The sequence below is a fragment of the Saccopteryx bilineata genome, unplaced genomic scaffold (genome assembly GCF_036850765.1).
Source record: "Saccopteryx bilineata isolate mSacBil1 unplaced genomic scaffold, mSacBil1_pri_phased_curated manual_scaffold_48, whole genome shotgun sequence".
Lineage (NCBI taxonomy): Eukaryota > Metazoa > Chordata > Mammalia > Chiroptera > Emballonuridae > Saccopteryx > Saccopteryx bilineata.
Window position 1 is genome coordinate 102,445 of NW_027095474.1, and position 15,540 is coordinate 117,984.

Below are 15,540 nucleotides of genomic sequence, written 5' to 3' on the forward strand. Positions count from 1 at the left end.
TTCTTCCCCCGCAGGACTTGGAGTCCCAAAGTCCACACGGAAGACTTGTCTCCAGGCTGCAGTTCAATCTCTCAGCCATTTTCCCACATATTCCCCTTTTTATTTTTGTATAGCCACATAAGCAGTTTTTACAAGCCTCCTTCTGCACCAATTGTCGGAGAGTTTGTTACGAACATCTGAGGACTAAAGAAAAACGTATTAAAATAATACATATCCCAAGGAGACCTCCCAATAATCCAGTAACCACTGTTTTATCCAAGAAATAGGATTAAGGGATTGCAGACCATCAGAATAGTAGTATGGTTGTAATTAGACACACTCCATTGTAAAGCTTCATGGGAATTGCAAGTCTCATTCTCCTTGCTACAGTCTCGAAGTGCATACCCCTTAGGGGACCAGTTCATCACAGTCCAATAGGAACCAGTAAGTAGCAAAATACTATTAGGCCCTCGACAATCTTCCCAATGCATTTTTTCAATGGATGGAGTCCAAAGTGTAGGAATGGGCAGCTGTAGCACTGCATGCAGCTAAGGGTCCTAGAAGATTAGTAAGTGAATGAATGAGTGATATAGAAAAGGAAGTGGCATTGTCAGTTTACTGTAATTGAGAACAATGATTAATAAGAGGTTGTGGTAAAGAAGGTTTTAACAAAGCTGTTTCAATCACACTAGGGTCTCCATGCAAAAGAGAAAGAAGAGAGCTCATGTGTCATAATTTCCATTTTTGAGTGAAGCCAATTAATATCTTCTAATAATTTCCTTAAATCATTTAAGGTCTTAATGCTATCTGTGTATTTGTACTTTTGGGGATTGTATTGTAGTGCAGTCTACGATAGTGCCTAAATAAGAGATTGGGAGTCTGTTGAATCTTTTCAGGTGCTATTTATAAACCAACAATTTGCACCTGTTTCTCTCAAGCAGCATAGACTTAATTCTTAATTCTTCTTGGTTTCTTGCTGCTACAAGAATATCATGATGTAGCCCTGAGGAATAGGTTCCAGGGCTTTAGCTACAAAGTTCAACAAATAGTAGGGCTGTTAAGCATGCCTTGTTGCAATACCTTCCACTGAAATCTTTTCATTGGCTCTTTAGCATTAAGGGAGAGATCAGGAACCTTTTTGGCTGAGAGAGCCATGAACGCCACATATTTTAAAATGTAATTCCATGAGAGTCATACAAAGACCTGTGTACATTACGCATTATCCAATAAAAATTTGGTATTGTCCCGGAGGACAGCTGTGATTGGCTCCAGCCACCTGCAATCATGAACATGAGCAGTAGGAAATGAATGGATTGTAATACATGAGAATGTTTTATATTTTTAACATTATTTTTTTTATTAAAGATTTGTCTGCGAGCCAGATGCAGCCATCAAAAGAGCCACATCTGGCTCGCGAGCCATAGGTCCCCGACCCCTGCATTAAGGGAAGGTACAGAAAAGGCAAATTTTTCTTAATCTTCCTGTGCCAAAGGTATAGTGAAGAAACAATCTTTTAAACCAATCACTATTAATGGTTACTCCTTAGGTAGTAAAGATGGATTTGATAACCCTGGTTGTAAAGCTCCCGTAGGTTGAATTACTGCATTTACTGCATGTAAATCTGTCAAAAACCTCCACTTTCCTGATTTCTTCTTAATCGTAAACACTGGAGAATTCCATGGGCTAAATGATTCCTCTATATGTCCTTTTTCTAATTGCTCTAATATTCTTGAAGAGCCTTCAATTTTTCTTTAGTTAATGGTCACTGTTTAATCCAAACAAGCTTATCTGTTGTCCATTTTAAAGGCACTGCTTGGGGTTTAGAGGAGGCTTTTGTGAACAGTAGCCACTAGAGAAGATGCAATGGATACTCTATTCCTTGTCTATGGCCTTTTATTTTAGGCTGTCTAAAAGTTTCACTTCACTGGCTTTAGCCCCGCCAGCCTTCAACAATTAGTTTAAGAGGCAGATATAGGGACGGCATTCCATAACACTGTCCTCGTTCCCCATTGTTACCTGTATTTTCCCGAGGATGTCCTTACCACTTACCTGTAATGAACTGAACTGAGGCCTCTGTTTCCCCTCGGGGTCCAGCCGTTATTTCCTTACTTTATTGCTCTGGCGAGCCTTCTTCCAATCAGGTCCCTGTTTGGCAGGTCCCTGTTTGGGCACCACTTGCTGAGACCAGCTCAGCCATGGGTGTACATGAAAGGAAGGCACTGCAGGACTTAAGAAAAACATACAAGACACAACATACAGAAAAGATGGGTACAGCAGACTCCCAGCCTCTAGAACTGAGAGCCCAGATTTCTGCAGCCTCATTGTATTTATTGGTGTCTTTGCTCATCAAGCAAATTAGCAGAGCCCAGGTCAAATTAGTTTACAGTGGATTCAGGTGCAGAGAAAGATGACCAACTGGTGCCCCCCAGGCATGTGGGAAATGGCTATAGGGACCAGCTTCTTCTTATAAACAATCATAGTAGTGCTTGCCAGAGCAGTGTTCTGCCCCCGCAGGACCTGGCATCCCGAAGTCCACATGGAAGACTTGTCTCAAGGCTGCAGTTTAATCTCTCAGCCATTTTGCCACACCCTGAGTAAATATAAACAGATTAAATAAACCCCATGTGAACTGAGAATAAAGTAACAGATATTCATAACAGGTAAAGGGAACATCATGTGCAGTTGTATAGCAATGGCACAATAAATAGGAATTATGCAGACTGCAAGAAAATCATATAGAGTTTGGAGTGATAAGCTTAGTAATCAGAAGCAAGATAATGAAGCCTTTGGTGTATCATACAGAGAAATCCAGGCATTATCCAATGGATAATGGAAAAAAAAAAGATTTAAACAGGAAAGTAATTGTTATGGACAGATTTTAGTATTGTGAAATAAGAGTGCTTTGTAAAATAAATAAATAAATAAATAAAAAACCCCAAAATGTGAAAGTAGTTTTGGAATTAAGTGATGAATGGGTAAAGTCTGGAGAAGTTTTTTGATTCATGTTAGAAAAAGCCTTGATTTCATTAAAGGAACTGTTGGTAGAAATCTGAATGTTAAAAAGATAGTTCTGGTCATCTCACACATGGAAATAATGAATATATTATTAGGAACTGAAAAAAAATGATACTTGTTAAAAAGTAACAAAGAACTTGGCTGAACTATCTTCTAGTGTCCCAAGGAAAGTAGAACTTACTAGTGACAACCTTGCATATTTAGCTAAGGATATATTTTTATATATATATTTTTTGTTTTTTTGTATTTTTCTGAAGCTGGAAACAGGGAGAGACAGTCAGACTCCCGCATGCGCCCAACCAGGATCCACCCGGCATGCCCACCAGGGGCGATGCTCTGCCCACCAGGGGGTGATGCTCTGCCTATCCTGGGCGTCGCCATGTTGCAACCAGAGCCACTCTAGCGCCTGAGGCAGAGGCCACAGAGCCATCCCCAGTGCCCGGGCCATCTTTGCTCCAATGGAGCCTTGGCTGCAGGAGGGGAAGAGAGAGACAGAGAGGAAGGCGCGGCGGAGGGGTGGAGAAGCAAATGGGCGCTTCTCCTGTGTGCCCTGGCTGGGAATCGAACCTGGGACTTCTGCACTCCAGGCCGACGCTCTACCACTGAGCCAACCGGCCAGGGTATTTTTATATTTTTTTAATTTTAATTTTTTTTCTTTCTTTTTTTTTTTTTTGTATTTTTCTGAAGCTGGAAATGGGGAGAGACAGTCAGACAGACTCCCGCATGCGCCCGACCGGGATCCACCCGGCACGCCCACCAGGGGCGACGCTCTGCCCACCAGGGGGCGATGCTCTACCCCTCTGGGGAGTCGCTCTGTTGCGACCAGAGCCACTTTAGCGCCTGGGGCAAAGGCCAAGGAGCCATCCCCAGCGTCCGGGCCATCTTTGCTCCAATGGAGCCTCGGCTGTGGGAGGGGAAGAGAGAGACAGAGAGGAAGGAGAGGGGGAGGGGTGGAGAAGCAGATGGGCGCTTCTCCTGTGTGCCCTGGCCGGGAATTGAACCCGGGACTTCTGCACTCCAGGCCGACGCTCTACCACTGAGCCAAACGGCCAGGGCCTAATTTTAATTTTTTAATTTACTGTGTTAATATGGTTTCAACTGTCCCACTCAGTGTGACTCCCTCTACACACTGCATCATGCCCTCAATGCCCCATGCAAAGTCTCTTTCCACCTCCATCCCCCCTACTCCCTCGTACCTTACCTTCACACCCCCTTTCACTTGTTCGTATCTTCCTTAATTTATTTTTTCAATGTCTTGTAATTTTTTGAGTACAAGACTTTTACCACCTTGGTTAAATTTATTCTGAGGTACATTATTTTTATTGTTGTTGCAACAGTAAATAGGATTGCTTCCTTAATTTCTCTTTCTGACTACTCATTATTGGTGTATAAAAATGTCACTGATTTATGAATAGTAATTTTATATCCTGACACTTTGTCAAGTTTTTTTGTTTATCAGGTTTAGTAGTTTTTCAATAGAGACCTTAGGGTTTTCTATGCATTTCATCATGTTAGCAAATGATGGCACTTCTACTTCTTCCTCTTCAACTTGGATGTCTTTTCTGATTGCTGTGGCTAGGACTTCCAGTACTATGTTGAATAAGAGTGGTGAAAGGGGACACCCGTTTTAAGTTCCTGATACTAAGGGGATTGCTTTTAATTTTTGTCCATTGAGTATTATGTTGGGTGTGGGTTTGTCATATGTGGCCTTTAATATGTTGAGGTATGTTCCCTGTATTTCCAGTTAGCTGAGAGTTTTTATCATAAATGGGTGCTGGATTTTATAAAAAAAAAATTTTTGCATCTATTGATATCATGTGACTCAGGGGGTGACACTGACTTAGTTGTCTGGCATTGAAGCCAGAGCTTTTTTCTTCACATTCTTGAGAATATGACTGGTGCTTCTGCCCCAGGGAAGACTCAGTAGAAGCTGTCCAGACTGAGGGCAGACCAAAACTCTGGGTTTCAAAAACCATACCCACTGAATTCCTTATGTCTACCAGGGGTCATCAAACTTTTTATAAAAACCGCCCACTTTTGCAGTGCTGGTCAACCTGGTCCCTACTGCCCACTAGTGGACGTTCCAGCTTTCATTGTGGGCCAATCGTGGTGCCATTTGGTTGCTCTGCTACCACCCACCATGAAAGCTGAAATGCCCACTAGTGGGTGGTAGGGACTGGGTTGACCAGCACTGCAAAAGTGGACAGTTTTTTTTTTTTAATAAATTTTTATTAATGGTAATGGGATGACATTAATAAATCAGGGTACATATATTCAAAGAAAACATGTCTAGGTTATTTTGTCATTAAATTATGTTGCATACCCCTCGCCCAAAGTCAGATTGTCCTCCGCCACCCTCTATCTAGTTCTCTGTGCCCCTCCCCCTCCCCCTAACTCTCTCCCTCCCTCCCTCCCATATCCTCCCTCCCCCCACCCCTGGTAACCACCACACTCTTGTCCATGTCTCTTAGTCTCGTTTTTATGTAAAAGTGGACAGTTTTTATAAAAATGTTTGCTACTGAGGTCAGTGAAAAAACTCAGGACAGACTGATACTGGGGTGCCAGAGTGGGAACCAGTATACTCACCACCTTTCCCAATTCCTGCTTAGCTCCAAGCAGCCAGCAGAGAGAGGCAACGGGAGGTGGATCTAGAAACCTTGGGCCTTTTCCTGACTTGCCCCAGGCCCAGGGCTGGTAAAAGCCAGCCTAGGTGTGCAGCTTAGACCTTCCATGTGCACCTAAGCCCAGCAGAGGCAGCCACAAACTCTGGATTGCTTATAGCTCCAAAAAGGCTGCTGAGGGCCCGCCAGTGGCAATGTTTTACATTGGTCTGCTCGGGGTTCCCTCCCAAAAGACCCAGAATCAACACATTTAGTGGCCAGCTACAGACAACATCAGATAAAAACCCAAATGAGCATTACTAGCAGCATATCCAAAGGGAGAGCTTGTCAGGCATCAAACCCAACTGAGGCAAATTTTGCTTTCTGGGGTCAGCACCTGGACAGCAGCTCATTTGAATCAAATGAGATAGACTCGCAGGGGTCTCAAACTCGCGGCTCACGGGCCGCATGCGGCCCGCCGAACAATTTTGTGCGGCCCGCAGACTAATCCACGAAGTTCAAAATATTTTGGATAAAATTAAGTAAGCCCGTGGATTAGTCTGCGGGCTGCACAAAATTGTTTGGCGGGCCGCATGCGGCCCGTGGGCTGCGAGTTTGAGACCCCTGATAGAGCCTCACAGTTAGCTGGCTAAAGTCCTGGATACCCTGCCCACTAAGCTAAGTTCCACAGGAGGAAGGGAGAGAGGCTGAGATCTCAGACAATCAAAGTGTGTTACTTGGAGCCTTATTGTTGAGACTGTATAAGGGGCTTAGCCACCATTGGAGGAAGAGTCACAATCAGCCCCAGTGAAAGACTCTCTCAATCTTCCTCCCTATGACCAGGGGCTCCTTAGGTAAAAGAACTTTGACAGAGGGGACAGTCAACCCTACCCAACCTGAATCTGCTGCTCACCTCTCTGGGGAGAAATAGAATTGGAGTATCCAGCAATAGCTGACCAAGTAGAAAGTCCCAACCTCAGTTGCCCCAAACCACCTAACTTGCAACTTGTGGGAGACCTGGTGGGGTAAGGTCAGTCTGAGACCACTCTACAGCCTTTGTACAGAAGACTCTGTGAAAATACCAGGCAGCTTTAAAAGGAGGTGGAGCAGCTGAGGCAAATCTTATAGAACTTGAGCCCTTATATAAAGCTGCTGTCAGCCCTAAGCAGGACAATGTCAGTCCTTATACACAGGTTGGCTCTTCCCACACACATGCAGGCACAGAAATTGCAGACACAAACAGTAAACAGAGTGGTATCTCCTGACAGGGAGCCCATGGTGGGTTACAAACAGCATCTGATATCAACCTGTATCTGAGCCCCACCAAAAAGGACCCAGAACCAACACAACCAGTAGTGAGTTGCAGACCATATCAAAGCTTGACTCAACTGGCCACACAAGTGGCACACCCAAAGGAGAAGTTCAGCTGGCACCAGACCCTGCTGATAATAACTACACCACAGAGGACAGACACTACATAGTATCTAATAAATGTAATCAAGGTTGACCTCTAAATCCAGCCAGCCTAAAAGGTTAACTCCACACACAAAAGGACCAACAGCATCCAAGATGCATGTACCATGGGAGGGTAAATATCAAGAAACATTCCTGGCTCAAAAAGTTCAAGTTGCTTGAAGGTTAGTATCACTGGACCCGCCTTCTTCATAAAAACATCACAACAAATTCAAGAGTCAGAACAGAGCTACCTCATAAACAGAAAAAATGAGCAGACAAAGAAGTTTGACCCAAATGAATCAACAAGAGAAATCCCCAGAAAAAGAAGGAAATGAACTGGAAGTAACCAAACTACCAAACACAGAGTTTAAAATAATGGTTACTAAGATGCTCAAGGATCCTAGAGTAAGAATGAATGATCAAAATTAGAACTTAAACTAAGAGATAATAAGCATTAAAAGGACATTGAAACCATAAAAAAGAATCAGTCAGAAATGGCAAATACAACATCTGGAACAGAAACTGCACTAGAAGGAATCAACAGCAGGTTGAATAAAGTAGAGACTTGAATCAGTGATTTAGAGTACAAGATAAACATAAACACAGAAGCAGAGCAGCAAAAAGAAAAGAGGTTCAAGAAGGCTGAGGAAACTCTAATCGACCCCTAAGACAACATGAAGTGAAACATCCACCTCACAGGGGTTTCTGAAAGAAAAGAGAACAAGGGATAGAAAAATTGTTTCAGGACATCATAGCTGAAAACTTCCCTAAATTGATGAAGGAAAAAGTCACACAAGTTCAAGAAACAGAGAGAGTCCCATTAAAAATGAACCCAGAAAGGCCCACATGAAGACACATCATAATTAAAATGCCAGCCTGACTAATGGTGGCACAGTGGATGGAGAGTCGACCTGGGACATAGGTCCCAGGTCAAAAACCCTGAGGTCACCAGCTTGAGTGCAGGCTCATCTGTCTTGAGTGCAGGCTCATCAGCTTTTGCATGGGTTCATCGACATGATCACTGGCTTGAGTAAGGGGCCACTAGCCTGGCTAGAGGCCCCCATCCTGTAATCAAGGCATGTATGAGAAGCAATTAATGAGCAACTAAAGTGCCACAAGTATGAGTTGATGCTTTTTATCTCTCTCCCTTCCTCTCTCACACTAATATGTAAAAATAAAATGCTAAAGACAAGACACACACAAAAAAGAATCCTCAAACCATCAAGAGAAAAGCAATTAATTACCTACAATGAAGCCCCCATTAGGCTGACATCAGATTCTCAACAGAAACACCCAGGCCAGAAGAGATGAGCAAGAAATTTTCAAAGTGGTGCAAAACAAGAACCTACAACCAAATCTACTCTATCCAGCAAAGCTATCATTTAAAATGGAAGGAGAAATAGTTTTCCTGAAAAAAAAGGCTAAAAGAGTTCATTACCACCAAACCAGTATTTCAAGAAATGTTAAAGGACCCCTTATAATAAGATGAAAGGAAAAATAAATAAAGAGAAAGTGGATTATAGGTTTAAAGAATAAAATAGCAATAAATAAGTACATATTAATAATAACCTTAAATGTAACTGGATTAAATCTCCAATCAAAAGACAGAGAGTAGCTGCATGAATAAGAAAACAGGACCCATACATATGCTTTCTACAAGAGATACACCTCAGAACAAAAGATACACATAGACTGAAAGTGAAGGGATGGGAAAAAAAAATCCACGCAATGGAAATGAAACACAAAGCTAAAGTAGAATACTTATTTATGACAAAATAGTCTTTAAAATAGAGGCAAAGAAGATCACCACATAATGATAAAAGGAGCAATCTCAACAAGAGGATATAACCATTATAAATATGGTACTCTTATACCCAATATAAGAGTACCTAAATCAATAAAACAGATTTTCATGGATATAAAAGAAGAGATTGACAGTAATACAGTAATAGTAGGGGATTTTAACTTCCCATTGAGATCAATATATAGAAACTCCAGACAGAAAATCAGCAAAGAAACAGAGTCCTTAAATATCACAATAAGTCAACTGAATTTAATTAATATCTTAAAAACATTACCGCCTTTGACTAACCTGTAGTGGCGCAGTGGATAAAGCATCACCCTGGAATGCTGAGGTCGCCGGTTTAACACCCTGGGCTTGCCTGGTCAAGGCACATATGAGAGTTGATGCTTCCTGCTCCTTCCCCCCTTCTCTCTCTCTCCTCTCTAAAATAAATAAAAATTTTAAAATCTTAAAAACAAAAATAACATTACACTCAAAGCAGCAGAATATACATTCTTTTCAAATGTACATAGTACAGTCTCTAGGATAGGCCACATGTTAGGACACAAAAAAAGTCTCAAATTTAAGAAGACTGAAATCATATTAGTCCTGGCTGGTTTGCTCAGTGGATAGAGCATTGGCCCAGTATGCAAACATCCAAGATCGATCCCCAGTCAGGGCACACATGAAAAGCGACCACTGTTTCTCTTTCCCTCCCTATCGTCCCTCTCTCTTTCCTTCTTACAGCTGGTGGCTTGATTGGTTTCAGTGCCAGCCACAGGCACTGAGGATAGCTCGGTGGATTCAAGCATCAGCCCCAGACAGGGGTTGCCAGTTGAATCCTACTCAGGACACATATGGGAGTCTGTCTCACTATCTCCCCTCCTCTCACTTAAAAAAAAAGAAAAAAGAAATCATATCAAGCATCTCTGACCTCAATGGTATGAAACTAGAAATAAACTACAATAGAAAAACATTCAAATACTTGGACGCTAAATAGTGTATTATTAAATAACAAGTGGGTAACAATGAGATAGGAAAAAAATCTAAAATTTCCTTGAAACAAATGAAAATGAACATACAATAACCAAAAATATATAGGACACAGAGAAAGAAGTCCTTAGAGGGAAGTTTAGCATTACAGGCATAGCTCAAGAAACAAGAAAAATCTTAAATAAACAATCTAACCTTGCACCTAAAATAACTAGGAAAAAAAAAAGCCCAGAAGAAGTAGAAAGAAGAAAATAATAAAGATCAGAGCAGAAATAAAGGACATAGAGGCTAAAAATCAATACAAGAGCTGGTTCTTTGAAAAGGTAAACACCATTGAAAACCTGCTTCACCAGACGATCAAGAAAACAAAAGGACCTAAATAAATGAAATCAGCAATAAAATAAGTAACAACTGACATCACAGAAATACAAAAGATTGCAATAAAACAGTAAAAATACAAAAAAAAAATAGACAACCTGGGCAAAAAGGATAAATTCCTAGAATCATACAATCTGAAAACCTGAGCAGACTGATTAAACAAATGAAATTGAAACAGTTATCAAAAAATACTCGGCAAACAAAAGTCCTGGACCAGATGTATTCACAGGTAAATTTTACCCAACATTTAAAAAAGAACATCTAGGTCCTGGCGGGTTGGCTCAGCGGTAGAGCGTCGGCCTGGCGTGCGGGGGACCCGGGTTCGATTCCTGGCCAGGGCACATTGGAGAAGCGCCCATTTGCTTCTCCACCCCCCCTCCTTCCTCTCTGTTTCTCTCTTCCCCTCCTGCAGCTGAGGCTCCATTGGAGCAAAGATGGCCCGGGCGCTGGGGATGGCTCCTTGGCCTCTGCCCTAGGCGCTAGAGTGGCTCTGGTCACGGCAGAGCGACGCCCCGGAGGGCAGAGCATTGCCCCCTGGTGGGCGTGCCGGGTGGATCCCGGTCGGGCGCATGCGGGAGTCTGTCTGACTGTCTCTTCCCGTTTCCAGCTTCAGAAAAATAAAAAATAAAAAAAAATAATAAAAAAGAACATCTATCCTTCTCATGCAATTCCAAAAAAATCAAGAGAATTAAAGACTTCCAAGATCAATTTACAAGACATGCATTATTCTAATTCCAAAACCCAGGTAAAGACATTATAAATAAAGAAAATAAAAAAAACCCATAGGCCAATATCCCCTATGAACATAGATGCTAAAATTCTCAACAAAATATTAGCAAACTGGTCCAGCAACACACTAAAAAGACTATACACCATAATCAAGTGGGATTTAAACCAGGGAAGCAAGGCTGGTACAATACTTGCAAATCAATAAATGTGATTAATCACAGAAACAAAAATGATAAAAATTACATCATCATATCAATAGATGCAGAAAAAGCATTTGATAAAATGCAGCACTCATTTATGATCAAAACTCTCACCAAAGTGAAAATACAGGGAACATATACCAACATAATAAAGTCTATATGTGACAAACCTACAGCCAACATAATACTCAATGGGCAAAAATTAAATGCAATCCCCTTTAGATTAGGAACAAAACAGAGATGTCTCTTTTTACTACTCTTATTCAACATAGTACTGGAAGTCCTAGCCACAGCAATCAGACAAGAATAAGAAGAAATAAAAGGCATCCAAGTTGGAAAGTAAAACTGTCATTATTTACTGATATACTGTACATAGAAAACCCTAAATTCTCCGCCAAAAAACTAGACCTGTTAAAGAAATTCAGCAAAGTAACAGGATATAAAACTAATATTCAGAAATTAGTGCAAATCAAAACCACAATGAGATACCACTTCCCACCTGTTAGATTGGCCATTATCAACAAGACAGGTAATAACAAATGTTGGAGAGGCTGTGGAGAAAAAGGAGCCCTCATGCACTGTTGGTGGGAATGCAAATTAGTATAAACATTATGGAAGAAAATATGGTGGTTCTTCAAAGTACTAAGAATAGAACTACCATATGATCCAGTAATACCTCTACTGGGTATATATCCCCAAAACTCAAAAACATTGGTACATAAAGACACATGCACCCCTATGTTCATTGCAGCATTGTTCACAGTGGCCAAGACATGGAAACAACCACAGTGCCCCTCGATAGAGAACTGAACAAAGAAGGTGTGGTACATATATACAATGGAATACTACTTAGCTGTAAGAAATGATGACATAGTATCATTTATGACAACACGAATGAAACTCTAGAACATTATACTGAGTGAAATAAGTAAATCAGAAAAAGCTAAGAACTGTATGATTCCACACATATGTGGGACACAAAATTGAGACTCATGGACATAGATAAGAGTGTGGTGGTTACCAGAGGGAGGAGAAGGGGGTGGTGGGGGGAAGGGCATAAAGAGAAACAAATAGGCGTGACGGAGGATAATTTGACTTTGGGTGATGGGTATACAACACAATTGATTGTCTAAATCAGTGGTTCTCAACCTTTCTAATGCCGTGACCCCGCAATACAGTTCCTCATGTTGTGGTGACCCCAAACCAAAAAATAATTTTGGTGGCTACTTCATAACTGTAATTTTGCTACAGTTATGATTCGGAATGTAAATACCTGATATGCATTATGTATTTTCTGATGGCTTTAGGCGACCCCGCTGGGGTCGCGACCCACAGGTTGAGAACCGTTGGTCTAAATGATGTGGAGATGTTTACCCAAAATCTATGCACTCTTGTTGATCAATGTCACCTTGTTAAATTTAATATTCTAAATTAAAAAAGGAGAAAAAAACCACAAGTGTTGGCATGGAAGTGGAGAAAAGAGAATCCTTCTAACCCCTTTTTGGGAATGCAGACACAGGCAGAAACTGTGGAAATCACTATGGAGTTTCCTCAAAAAATTAAAAATAGATCTACCTTTTGATCCAGTGATACCACTCCTGGAAATATATCCCAAGAATCGAGAAATGCTAATTTGAAAGAATATATGTACCCTCATGTTCATTGTAGCTTTATTGATAATAACGAAGGCGTGGGAAAAGCCCAAGTGTTCATCAGTGGATAAGTGGGTCAAGAAGTTGTGGTACATTTACATAGTGGAACATTACTTGGCCATAAAAAAGAGGAAATCTTACCTTTTGCAACAGCATGGATGGACCTGGAGATTATTATATTAAGCCAGTTAGAGGAAGACAGATACCATATGATCTCACTTATATGTGAACAGAATAAACCAATGGGGAAAAAAAGAAATAGAGGCATGGACACATGGAGTGCATGAACAGCAGTCAGAGAGGAGGAAGGGAGAAACTAGATGAAACAGGTGAAAGCATTAGCCAAAATACATATATACATAACACAGAGACACAGACAACAGGGTGGCAGCAGCCAGAGGGAAAGGAGGGGTTGGTGGTAGGTAGAGGTAGTTGAAGGAGGGGAAATGGGGACGGAAAGAATTTTCTTGGGGTGGAGGATGCATGATGAGTGTGCAGATAGTGTTATATTTAGTTGTACACTCGTAACCTGTATGGTTTTGAGAACAAATGTCATCCCAATAAATTCAGAGTGAGAGATAACCTGTGATGCATCTGGAAAACTAAATATTAGTCAGTTCTAAAAAGAATTGAGCTATCAAGCCATAAGCATTCAAGGAAAAACTTAAATGTTTATTACCAAAGGAAAGAAACCAATCTGAAAAAACTACATGCTATATATGATTCCAACCATATTGCTACTGTAGACAGTCACGGAGTGCCGGGGAACCTTCCCCACTGGCCAAGATGGCGTAGGGGGAGGTTCTTACACCGAGCATGCCAAAGCTAGAAAAATGGACCGGGCCCAAACCTGCCAAAACTAGCAAGAAAACTGATAAGTAGAAAAGGCCCTCCTCTCCCTATTCTGATAAAAACCACAGGCTTCAGCAGGAAGGGGAGATGGTCTTTGAGACAGGGGTCCACCATTACCGTAGGTTGTGTACGGCACCTGAATAAACCTCTTTCCTTTCCACCAGTATTTGTCTCACAACTTTGACTTTCGTCGCAGCAGGCAGCTGAACCTGCATTTCATTTATAATTTGACATTCTGGAAAAGGCAGAACTATGGCAACAATATAAGATCAAAACTTGCAGGGTTGGGGGAAGGGGACAGACGAAAAAGGGGAGCATTGTATACTAAAATGAATACTTATTATACATTTGTCCAAACCCATAGATTGTAAAACAAACACAAAAAGTGAACCCTAATGTAAACTAGGGACTTTAGGTGGTTATGACGTAGCAATGTAAGTTTATCAACACCAACAAGGTACCACTCTGAAAGGGGATGTCAGTGGGTGAGAAGCTGTACATGTGTGATGAGAGGGTATCTCTGTGGCTTCCTCTTAGTTTTTCTGAGAACATGCAATCACTTTAAAAAATAAAGTATTTTTTAAAATCTACCTGTGCTTTTAAAAATTGTTTTTAATTGTGAAATTTTTAAAATACACAAAAGAGCAATAAACAAGAACAATCATCACCTGTGTTTAATGATTGTTCACATAGTGACATATTTGATTTATGCATATTTTGCTGAATTACTTTAAATTCGATATGATGGCATTTCAGCCCTATTTCAAGTCACATCATCTTTAAAAAATGACACCTGACAAAATGGCACCACAGCTAACAAAATTAACAGTAAGTCCTTAAAATAATCTAATATCCCATCTATATTCAATTGTAGGTAATTGTTGAACAACTAAATATGATTTATGGCTGTACAAAATTCTAACATACGCACAAATCATAAATTATTTAGCAATGCATTCATTATAGGGTATTGATTTAGGGCAGAATTATTGCAAACACCCTTGCCAGTTCTAAGTCTTGGGATTCTAGTCCAGGGTTTTTTAACATGAAAGGGGCTTTGTTACAATGTTTGTATCTTACAAAAATTCCTACCTTGAAATCTAATTCCTAATATTATGATATTTGGAGTTGGAACTTTTGGAAGTAATTAGGTCATACAAATAGTGCCCTCATGAATGAGATTGTTGCTGTAAGGCCAGTAGTCACGGCCACCATCACAGCTTCCTGGCCCATGCAGGTTCGCATTAGATTCCAACAGATGGTAATGCAACAACGGAGCCAAAAACTGGTGGGCCATTACCTTTAATCCTAGCTTGTACCCGGCGAGCAAGTAAAAACACACACTGGGCTCTAAAACCCACTTATTCAGTGCTCACAAAGCTTATCTGAGTTTCCTAGAATCAAACAAGATTCTTCTCAACAAGTACACAAGAGAAGGGGGGAGGAGCAGGAAGCATCAACTCCCATATGTGCCTTGACCAGGCAGGTCCAGGGTTTCGAACTGGTGACCTCAGTGTTTCCAGGTCGACACTTTATCCACTGCACCACCACAGGTCCCTATGGCTCTTTTGATGGCTGCATCTGGCTTGCAGACAAATCTTTAATAAAAAAAATAATGTTAAAAATATAAAACATTCTCATGTATTACAATCCATTCATTTCCTACCACTCATGTTCATGGTTCGAGTGGCTGGAGCCAATCACAGCTGTCGTCCGGGACAACACCAAATTTTTATTGGATAATGCATAACATACATGGGTTGTTGTATGGCTCTCACAGAATTACATTTTAAAACATGTAGCGTTCATGGCTCTCTCAGCCAAAAAGATTCCCGACCCCTGAGCTAAAGTATCCCATTTCAGGAAGTGTGAACAAATTTTTGTGGACTTTCTTTCCGAAGACA

The 15,540-nt window shown here is 41.0% G+C and overlaps 1 non-coding gene across 1 annotated transcript; it reads right to left on the bottom strand.

The window, feature by feature from the left end:
- Nucleotides 1-3,974: 3,974 nt before the first annotated feature.
- TRNAS-GGA (transfer RNA serine (anticodon GGA)) lies at nucleotides 3,975-4,050 on the bottom strand. The gene has a single exon. It is a non-coding gene; the product is annotated as a tRNA-Ser (tRNA).
- Between the last annotated feature and the right edge of the window lie 11,490 nt (nucleotides 4,051-15,540).